Source organism: Bubalus kerabau, chromosome 4 (assembly GCF_029407905.1).
Source record: "Bubalus kerabau isolate K-KA32 ecotype Philippines breed swamp buffalo chromosome 4, PCC_UOA_SB_1v2, whole genome shotgun sequence".
Lineage (NCBI taxonomy): Eukaryota > Metazoa > Chordata > Mammalia > Artiodactyla > Bovidae > Bubalus > Bubalus kerabau.
This window is the reverse complement of record NC_073627.1, coordinates 90603270-90611895: the sequence shown is the minus strand read 5'-3', so window position 1 is coordinate 90611895 and position 8626 is coordinate 90603270. Positions and strand designations below refer to the sequence as shown.

The window sequence follows — 8626 nt, the reverse complement described above, 5'->3', positions numbered from 1 at the left end:
ATGGGGATTCTCCAGGCAAGAATAATGAAGTGGGTTGCCATGCCTCCCCTCCAGGGGCATCTTCCCAACCCAGGGATCAAACCCAGGTCTCCAGCATTGCAGGTGGATTCTTTACCATCTGAGCCACCAGGGAAGCCCCTGAAGTATTCTACTCTCCTTCAAATACCTTAAAAAGTTCACATCTTAGCAATCCAGGATATATATTGTCTTGCTTCTCACTGTACACAGTGTCCCTATAGAAATCCCTCTTTGCCTTTTTGCAAGCAGTGTTTGAAGCCATTACTATTTATTCTTAAAATGCAGACTCCTCTCTTAGAAGAAATGTATATGATGTGTTTATCAGGTGTCTGGAAGCATATGGTCAATTCCTTCTCTCATTTAAAGGCATATCTTACTTTTTTGAGGGGGGAGGGTAGGCAGGCTGCATGTTTTACAGGGTTGCAGGATCCCAGTTTCCCAACCAGGAATTGAACCTGGGCCCCCAGCAGTGGAAGCGCAGAGTCCTAACCACTGGACCACCAGGAAGTCTCCATATCCTACTTTTTTACTTGACATACATGACAGGAAATCTTCCATCCAACTCAAGGAATGACCACACTTTTACAATCCCAGTTTTTATATACCTATCTGCAGACAATCTCTTTCTTTTTTCCTTCAGGGTCTGTGCATGACAGACAGAAAGAGCTCAGAGCGAACTGGAAATCCAGAGTTGCCTGTGTTACTGGTTTATAAGAAATCATTTTGTCCGAGTGCACCTCTGGAATTGCTTTTTGGACTCATTTTACCTCTTGATTGAGAGATTTTTTTTTTTGAAGAGTCAAGATGATGAACTGAAATAAGAGCTGGTCTTTTGGTGGGACCAATTTTCTAAGATTAAAAATAAATATGTATTTTATTTTGTATATCTTCATTTGTTTTTGACTCTATATATTTTGGAAAAGGCCTAGGAAGATCTACTTTTAACAATTGTTGCTTTAAGATACGCATTCTGATTCCTAAGTTCTTCCTCAAAGCAATTTTCTAACATGTTTTACTAAATGCTTCTTGCTTCTTTCTCTATCACTGAATCACTGCCCAAATGTTAAACATTCCAAAGGTAAAGCATTAACAAATAGTCTTCAAGATGATGTTATTATCAGTGTTATTCTAATGTCTCACAAGAATAGCTTTTTTAACAAATATATACATATATAAATATATCACTATCTCCTGGAGTTCACTCAAACTCAAGTCCATTGAGTTGGTGATGCCATCCAACCATCTCACCCGCTGCCTCCCCTTCTCCTCCTGCTCTCAATCTTTCCCAACATCGGGGTCTTTTCCAATGAGTCAGCTCTTCACCAGAGTATTGGAGCCTCAGCTTCAGCATCAGTCCTTCCAATGAATATTCAGGGTTGATTTCCATTAAGACTGACTGGTTTGAGCTCCATGCTGTCCAAGGAACTCTCAAGAGTCTTCTCCAGCACAATAATTTGGCAACCTGATTGGAAGAGCCAACTCACTGGAAAAGACCCTGATGCTGAGAAAGACTGAAGGCAGGAGGAGAAGGGGGCAACAGAGGATGAAATGGCTGCATGGCATCACAGACTCAATTGAAATGAGTTTGAGCAAACTTCAGGAAATGGTGATGGACAGGGAAGCCTAGTGTGCTGCAGTCCTTGGGGTCACAAAGAGTCAGACACAACTGAGCAACTGAGCAACAACAAATTGAGAAAAAAGAACTTTTAGGTAAACTCTTTCTTACAGAAATAAGTTAGTTTCTCCAGTTTTTGGTAACTGAAATTAAATGAAGTCAAATGAAGAGAATTCATTGACTATCTGGGTGATTTCAAATAGGATAAAATACTGGAACTTTAATTGCTGGATGGATGTAAGTTAACCTACCCTTGCCTTCTTAGGAGAGGAAGGCTAAAGCATAAGTTTCCAATCAGCAAATGCACAATTACTTGCTTCTTAGTTTTTACCAGAGACTAAGGTTTTTAAGGTTTAAAGTTATAATCAGTCATAACTCTAGTTATTGTAACCAAGTTTCTTTATTGACTACATTGTAATCAGGTGCTTAACCATGACTTTTTAAGTCTTTTGTCATTTATAGGCAATTTTTGTTGTACTCTGATGCTTTTGCAAAAGTGCTTCATCTTCAAGAAGATTAGCAGGAATAACCTTTGGACAGTGACAGGTCCCTGATAAATTTCAGATTATACTGCTGAACAGGGTAAAAAATAAAGGAATCCTAATAGAAAACCGTTGGAGAAGGCAATGGCAACCCACTCCAGCACTCTTGCCTGGAGAATCCCGTGGACGGAGGAGCCTGGTGGGCTGCAGTCCATGGGGTTGCTAAGAGTCGGACACGACTGAAGTGACTTAGCAGCAGCAGCAGCAATGGAAAACCGTTGGGGATAGGGATGGGGAAACAATGGAAACAGTGAGAGACTTTATTTTTTGGAGCTCCAAAATCACTGCAGATGGTGACGGCAGCCATGAAATTAAAAGATGTTTGCTTCTTGGAAGAAAAGCTATGACCAACTTAGACAGCCTGTTAGAAAGCAGAGACATTACTTTGCCAATAAAGGTCCATCTAGTCACAGCTATGGTTTTTCCAGTAGTCATGTATGGATGTGAGAGTTGGACTATAAAGAAAGCTGAGTGACAGAGAATTGATGCTTTTGAATTGTGGTGTTGGAGAAGACTCTTGAGAGTCCCTTGGACTGCGAGGAGATCAAACTAGTCAATCCTAAAGGAAATCAGTCCTGAATATTCATTGGAAGGACTGATGCTGAAGCTGAAACTCCAATACTTTGGCCACCTGATGCAAAGAACTGACTCATTGGAAAAGACCTTGATGCTGAGAAAGATTGAAGGCAGGAGGAGAAGGGGACGACAGAAGATGATATGGTTGGATGGCATCACTGACTCAATGGACATAAGTTTGAGCAAGCTCCAGGAGTTGTTGATGGACAGGGAAGCCTGGCGTGCTGCAGTCCATGGGGCCACAAAGAGTTGGACACAACTGAGCAACTGAACTGAACTGAACTAAACAGAAAACCTGATGGTTTCATAAAAAGATAACCTGATGGTTTCATAAAAAGGTAACAAAAGGATTGGCTACTGAGTGAACTGGTGAATATAGTTATAATTGGCATGGGTTTTGTCTGGAATATTACTGATTTTTATCTCTATTCTCCAGATAGAGGGAAGCCCTTCTCCTTAAGTTGGTTATGATTTATTTATTTTTTTTAAGTTGGTATTGATTTACAACAATTTGATAAACTACATCTGTAGAATTAAAACATTTTTCTTTTCTTACTGCCTGGTCCTTCCAGAAATTGAGGTCTCTTAGGTTGAGCAGACTTTCAGATGAATGGGAAAGACTCTCTTCTGGCATGGGCCAGGATCTCGGTATCTGAGGGACTAAGAAATCCACTCAGGCAAAGCCTGATAGCAGGCCTTGGGCACAACTTTCCTGGCCCCGAGGAACCTGTTGGGAGATCATTCTGGACTCATTCTGCAGAGTTCCCCCTTAGCCAGTTTGGAGGAACCTATACAGTCAACTGACAGACCTGTTTTGCAAACAAATGAGTCTTGATTTGGCTGTGTTTGGATCTAGAGAAATTGCCACAGAGTATACTCATGAAGTGAGACTCTGCTTGCTTTAAGTCTGCTGTTAAAAACACATGTGCAATGCTTGTGTGATAATTGGGTATAAGTGATAAAATGTGTAGCTTATAAAGTATTTCTCCATTGACATACCTCTGAGTCTGTTCATGAAATCTGAGTAATTGTTCCCCAACATGAATGACTAGGTGAATATAAAGGAGGCTTAGCATCAAGGGCAGAGAAGGCAATGGCACCTTACTCCAGTACTGTTGCTTGGAAAATCCCATGGACGGAGGAGCCTGGTAGGCTGCAGTCCATGGGGTTGCAAAGAGTCGGACACGACTGAGCGACTTCACTTTCTCTTTTCACTTTCATGCATTGGAGAAGGAAATGGCAACCCACTCCAGTGTTCCTGCCTGGAGAATCCCAGGGACGGGGGAGCCTGGTGGGCTGCAGTCCATGGGGTCGCACAGTCAGACACGACTGAAGTGACTTAGCAGCAGCAGCAGCAGCAGCATCAAGGGATATGATCTGAACCTGGGGTAGGAGTCAACACCCCAGCATGGATGCTTTGATCATCAGTGGAAAAGGAAATGGCAACCCACTCCACTATTCTTGCCTGGGAAATCCCACGTGAACAGAGGAGCCTGGAAGGCTACATTCCAGAGAGTTGCAAGAGTCGGATATGACTTAGCAACTAAACCATCAAAGGGCTGATAATAATACCTAGCATGTAGTAAGGGTTCGATTAGTATTATCATTATTACCACAGGATGAAAAAAATAGGCAAAGGGCCATTTTCTAAGGCTGAGATGGAAGAATGGCTTTAACTTTAAATGTATGTGTTACTATTTTGATGTATTTAGAGATCTCAAATATCAATACATTAAAAAGAATTATTAGGCTCACTGCAATACTAGTAATGATTTCAGGGCATCAGGTGTCTAGGTGAAAGTTCACAGAGGAATATGTTTTGTTGCAACACAAACTAGGCCAAAGTTCAGAGCTACAGTTGCAAAGCTTTTGATTCATCTTATCACACTACCAGTAAAACTTTTAGCACCACAAAGTGGACATAAAGTTGAACAGAAGATGACTCAAATCTAGAACAAAGTTCATCCCATGAATAATGAAAGGTGCCAGGCAAAAATGCTGCATGTTGAGTGTCACACAGGATATGATGATATACTGCTCAAGATACTTGTGTGCAGTCTTGGCAAGAGTCAGATCATCCTCTCACTTTAGAAAAGATTTTCCATTTGCCCTAGATACTTTTACTCTCTGGGCTACTTCCCCAAGTATGTTTAGCTTAAACCAACAAGGAAAGGAAAAATGTTTCAAGTGCTCTGAGTTTATTATTCCCTTTTTCTAGAATCTGTCATCAGAAGGAAACGTTGAATATCTGGCCTTTTCTCTTTTGGCCACCCTGGGCAGCTTGCAGGATTTTATTTCCTGACCACCAGAGATTGAACCTGTTCCCTCCTTGCCTGGCAAAGAAATGAAGCTATTCTTTCTTTCTCCTCCATAACTCTGCCTCTGTATTTCTGTCCTGCATCAGTGCACAGAGAGCCAAGATTTTGGCATCAGTTGGTGGTAATCAGAACTTTAAAGTATTTAAGGAAACCTATTTGTGTGTTTCCTCTGAATGTTCTTCACATTGATCAACATGTACAAAAGACCAGTAGAAAGGAAAATGATGACGGGGGAGCCACAGGAAAAAATAGCAGGTCTTCCAAGGATAGAGTGTGATAACAGGGAGAAAAATAATAGCAGCAGAATAAATACTAGAGAGAAGGAGTGGGGTCAGGCAAAATGTGGGCTGCAGGAAGGAAAAAGGCAGGAAGAATGGGAAGCCACTTGAAATGAAAGCTTAATGAGGTGATATAGACTGCCTACAATAGTGCCTGGCACAAAGGGCGCATAGTATCCAAATATATTTATTAACTAGAAAGCAAGAGGAAAATTAAATGAGAGAATTCCCTGGATGTCTCTGCTACCACGGGAAGGGGCACAGGTTCAATCTCTGGTGGTCAGGAAATAAAATCCTGCAAGCTGCCCAGGGTGGCCAAAAGAGAAAAGGGAAACTAAAGGCCAGATATTCAACGTTTCCTTCTCCCCCCCCCCACCCCCGCCCCAGTAACTGTTTCTTAAATAAATATCCAGCTACTCTGATGACATATAAAAAAAAATCTGTTGCAGGTATTTTGAGCTAAATTCACATTGCATTTTTTTCATAATTCTATTTTATTTTAGCCCACTACTGTTCTAGGTCTATTGTTCTAGGTCTAGCAGCAAGGAATTTCAGGATGTGATTGAGTTTCTCATTTTCTGGCAATGATCATATGAGAGGCAAATGAGAGCCTTTTACTGAAGGACTTTTTTAATGTGCAAAAATGAGAACAAATATTAAGAGGGTTAAGTAATCCATAGTGGTTAAACAAAAATTGCAGTGTGGAAATTCATTCTTCATCTGATGAAACCAAAGTTCACTGTGAAACCAGGATTATACACAAGGTTCTGTGTTGAATTGTGGCATTAGGCCAGAACGCTTATTTCATAGTTAAGGCTCGGACTGTGCCTCAGTTCCCCTGTGCTGGTTGTGAAATACACAACCAATGAAAAGTGATTTCAAAGCAGTTCTTGGGAATTCCCTGGTTGTCCAGTGGTTAGGACTTGGTGCTTTCGCTGCCAGGACTGGGTTCAATCCCTGGTGGGGAAATAAGAACCTGACAAGCTTCATGGCGGAGCCAAAAAAAAAACTAAAGCATTTCTCAAGAAAGATAGGAACTGGGGGTGGTGAATGCCAGGACTTTTTTTTTCCCAAGGGGAGAAACCAATGTGACAGAGGATGCCAATATAATGCTTAAGAAGTCACCTGCTGTGGGGATGGGGGGAACCACCCGCGGGTCTCAGGCATGTAAGTGGGCCTTTGATCACCCACCTGCCCGCTGTCGTACTTAGCACTGCCCATCCTCTCAGGCCAATGTTCCCCTTCCCCCTATTCAAGTCAGCCAAAAATGCACCATGCCACTGTTACTCCTCCTCCTTCAAAATCTTAACAGTTTGTTAACTTATGACCTATTAATCATTGATCGGACAAGAACTTTTCTTCCCTTGGGTATTTGGGTGTGTTTCCTATGCCACCCCTAGTAAAGCTTTCGGTGGAGTTTTCTGGAAAGCCCGTCTTTAGCTGTTGTATATCAATAACACAGAATTGTTAGTGATGAATGTAAATCATTTCTGAAAGTGCCTTGTGTATGAACTGCTAACTTCTCAGAGTTATCAGCTCTTTGTACTATGACATCACAGAGATGTGAAGAAGAGATATGATGAAGGAGGGAGGAATGAAAATGTCAGGAACATAAAAATAAAATATATTTAAATAATTTTGTTGGCCACTTTCTTAGCAAGAAACAGATATAGCTGACGAATCTACAGTGTATTAAGGTGATATGAGGCCAGGACATTTTTTGTATTATTATAAGACCCCGATGCTGGCAAAGACAGAAGGCAGGAGGAGAAGCAGGGGACAACAGAGGATGAGATGGTTGGATGGCATCACTGACTCAATGGACATGAGTTTGAGCAAGCTCTGGAAGTTGGTGATGGGCAGGGAAGCCTGGCATGCTGCAGTCCACGGGGTCACAAAGAGTCAGACACAACTGAGCAACTAAACAACCGGAAAATAAACTCACATAAAGATTATATCAGGTCATAGCTAATTTGTCAATATACATATACATATTATGGGTTTTGGTAAAAACTATATGGCTTTTATTTTGGTCATGTCACACAGCTTGTAGGATCTCAGTTTCCCAAACAGGGATTGAACCTGGGCCACAGCGGTGAAAGCCTGGAATCCTAACCACTAGGCCACCAGAGAACTCCCTAAAACTATATGTTTTGTTTTTGCTAAATTAACCAGTCTCATATATTTAGAGAAAGAATTTTTAACACAATAAAATAATGTGTCAACTAGGAAACTATGTTCTCCTGAGACCTGTGTCAGAAGACACAATGCTCCCTTGTGAAATTCTTTTTGAAGTAACACTTGTTATTGTTAAAAAAGGGTTTTGAGAGTGGTTCTTAATGCCAACTTCTCATTTGAATCACCTGGGAAGTTTTGACAACAATGTCAGCGCCAGGGCCCTTCTCTCAGTTTCTCACCCACTTGATGTTAAAATGGGCACAGGGAACAGTATTTTTAAGAGTTCTCCAGGCGATTCTAATATTCAACCAAGGCTGAGAACCGCTTGTGTAGAATGGGAAAAAAAAAACTCTCCCTTTTCAAATGGAGCAGGATCCTATGGTCTTTGCCCCCTCCCCACCCCCCTCCAGAGTCCTCTACCTGCCTTTTGTCTGTGGAAAACTTTAGTCAAAGAATAAGTTTAATCAGATAAATGAGAATATAAAAAAACAAAGGAAAACAGTCAAAGGAGACCAAATAATAATAATGTAATCATTAAGCATGGTCAAGGACCTTTAGTTCTTTCTCAAGGGCTATAGATAATATTCTGAGCCATATCCTGTGAGCAGTCTTATAGTTACTAAAATACCAGGGTGAAGAAGTTAACTCCATGATGACCAGACTGTACCCAAGGCATAAGCTGCCACAATTCTAAGAACTGGCTTCAAAGAAATGGGAACAAAAGGATCCTAGAACTAAAGATTAACTATACCTAAAATAACCAAGATGATGCTGGTCAGACCACCAATGATCAATTTGAAGATGGCTGTCAGAGCGAACTGTGTGGTTTCTGCCTGTAGCCCACTCCTTCTGTCTGTACAAGCTCTTGCCCCACTGGTTGCTGGGCCAGGAGTCGGCCTTTGGACAGACGTCCACCCTTCCCCCAGTTGCCAGCATCTGAAATAAACCAAACCTTCCTTTCCACCAACCTGGCCTGTTTATTGGCCTTTGGGCAGTGAGCAGCTGGACCTCACAAACTCTTTTGGTAACACCTTCACGCTTTGAACCACTGGCCCTCAATTCTCCTGCCAGAGGCAGCCACTGCTGCCAGGCTGTTATGAA

At 41.6% G+C, this 8626-nt stretch overlaps 1 non-coding gene across 1 annotated transcript; it reads right to left on the bottom strand.

The window, feature by feature from the left end:
* Window positions 1–452: 452 nt before the first annotated feature.
* TRNAG-UCC (transfer RNA glycine (anticodon UCC)) lies at window positions 453–525 on the bottom strand. Its single transcript has one exon. It is a non-coding gene; the product is annotated as a tRNA-Gly (tRNA).
* Between the last annotated feature and the right edge of the window lie 8101 nt (window positions 526–8626).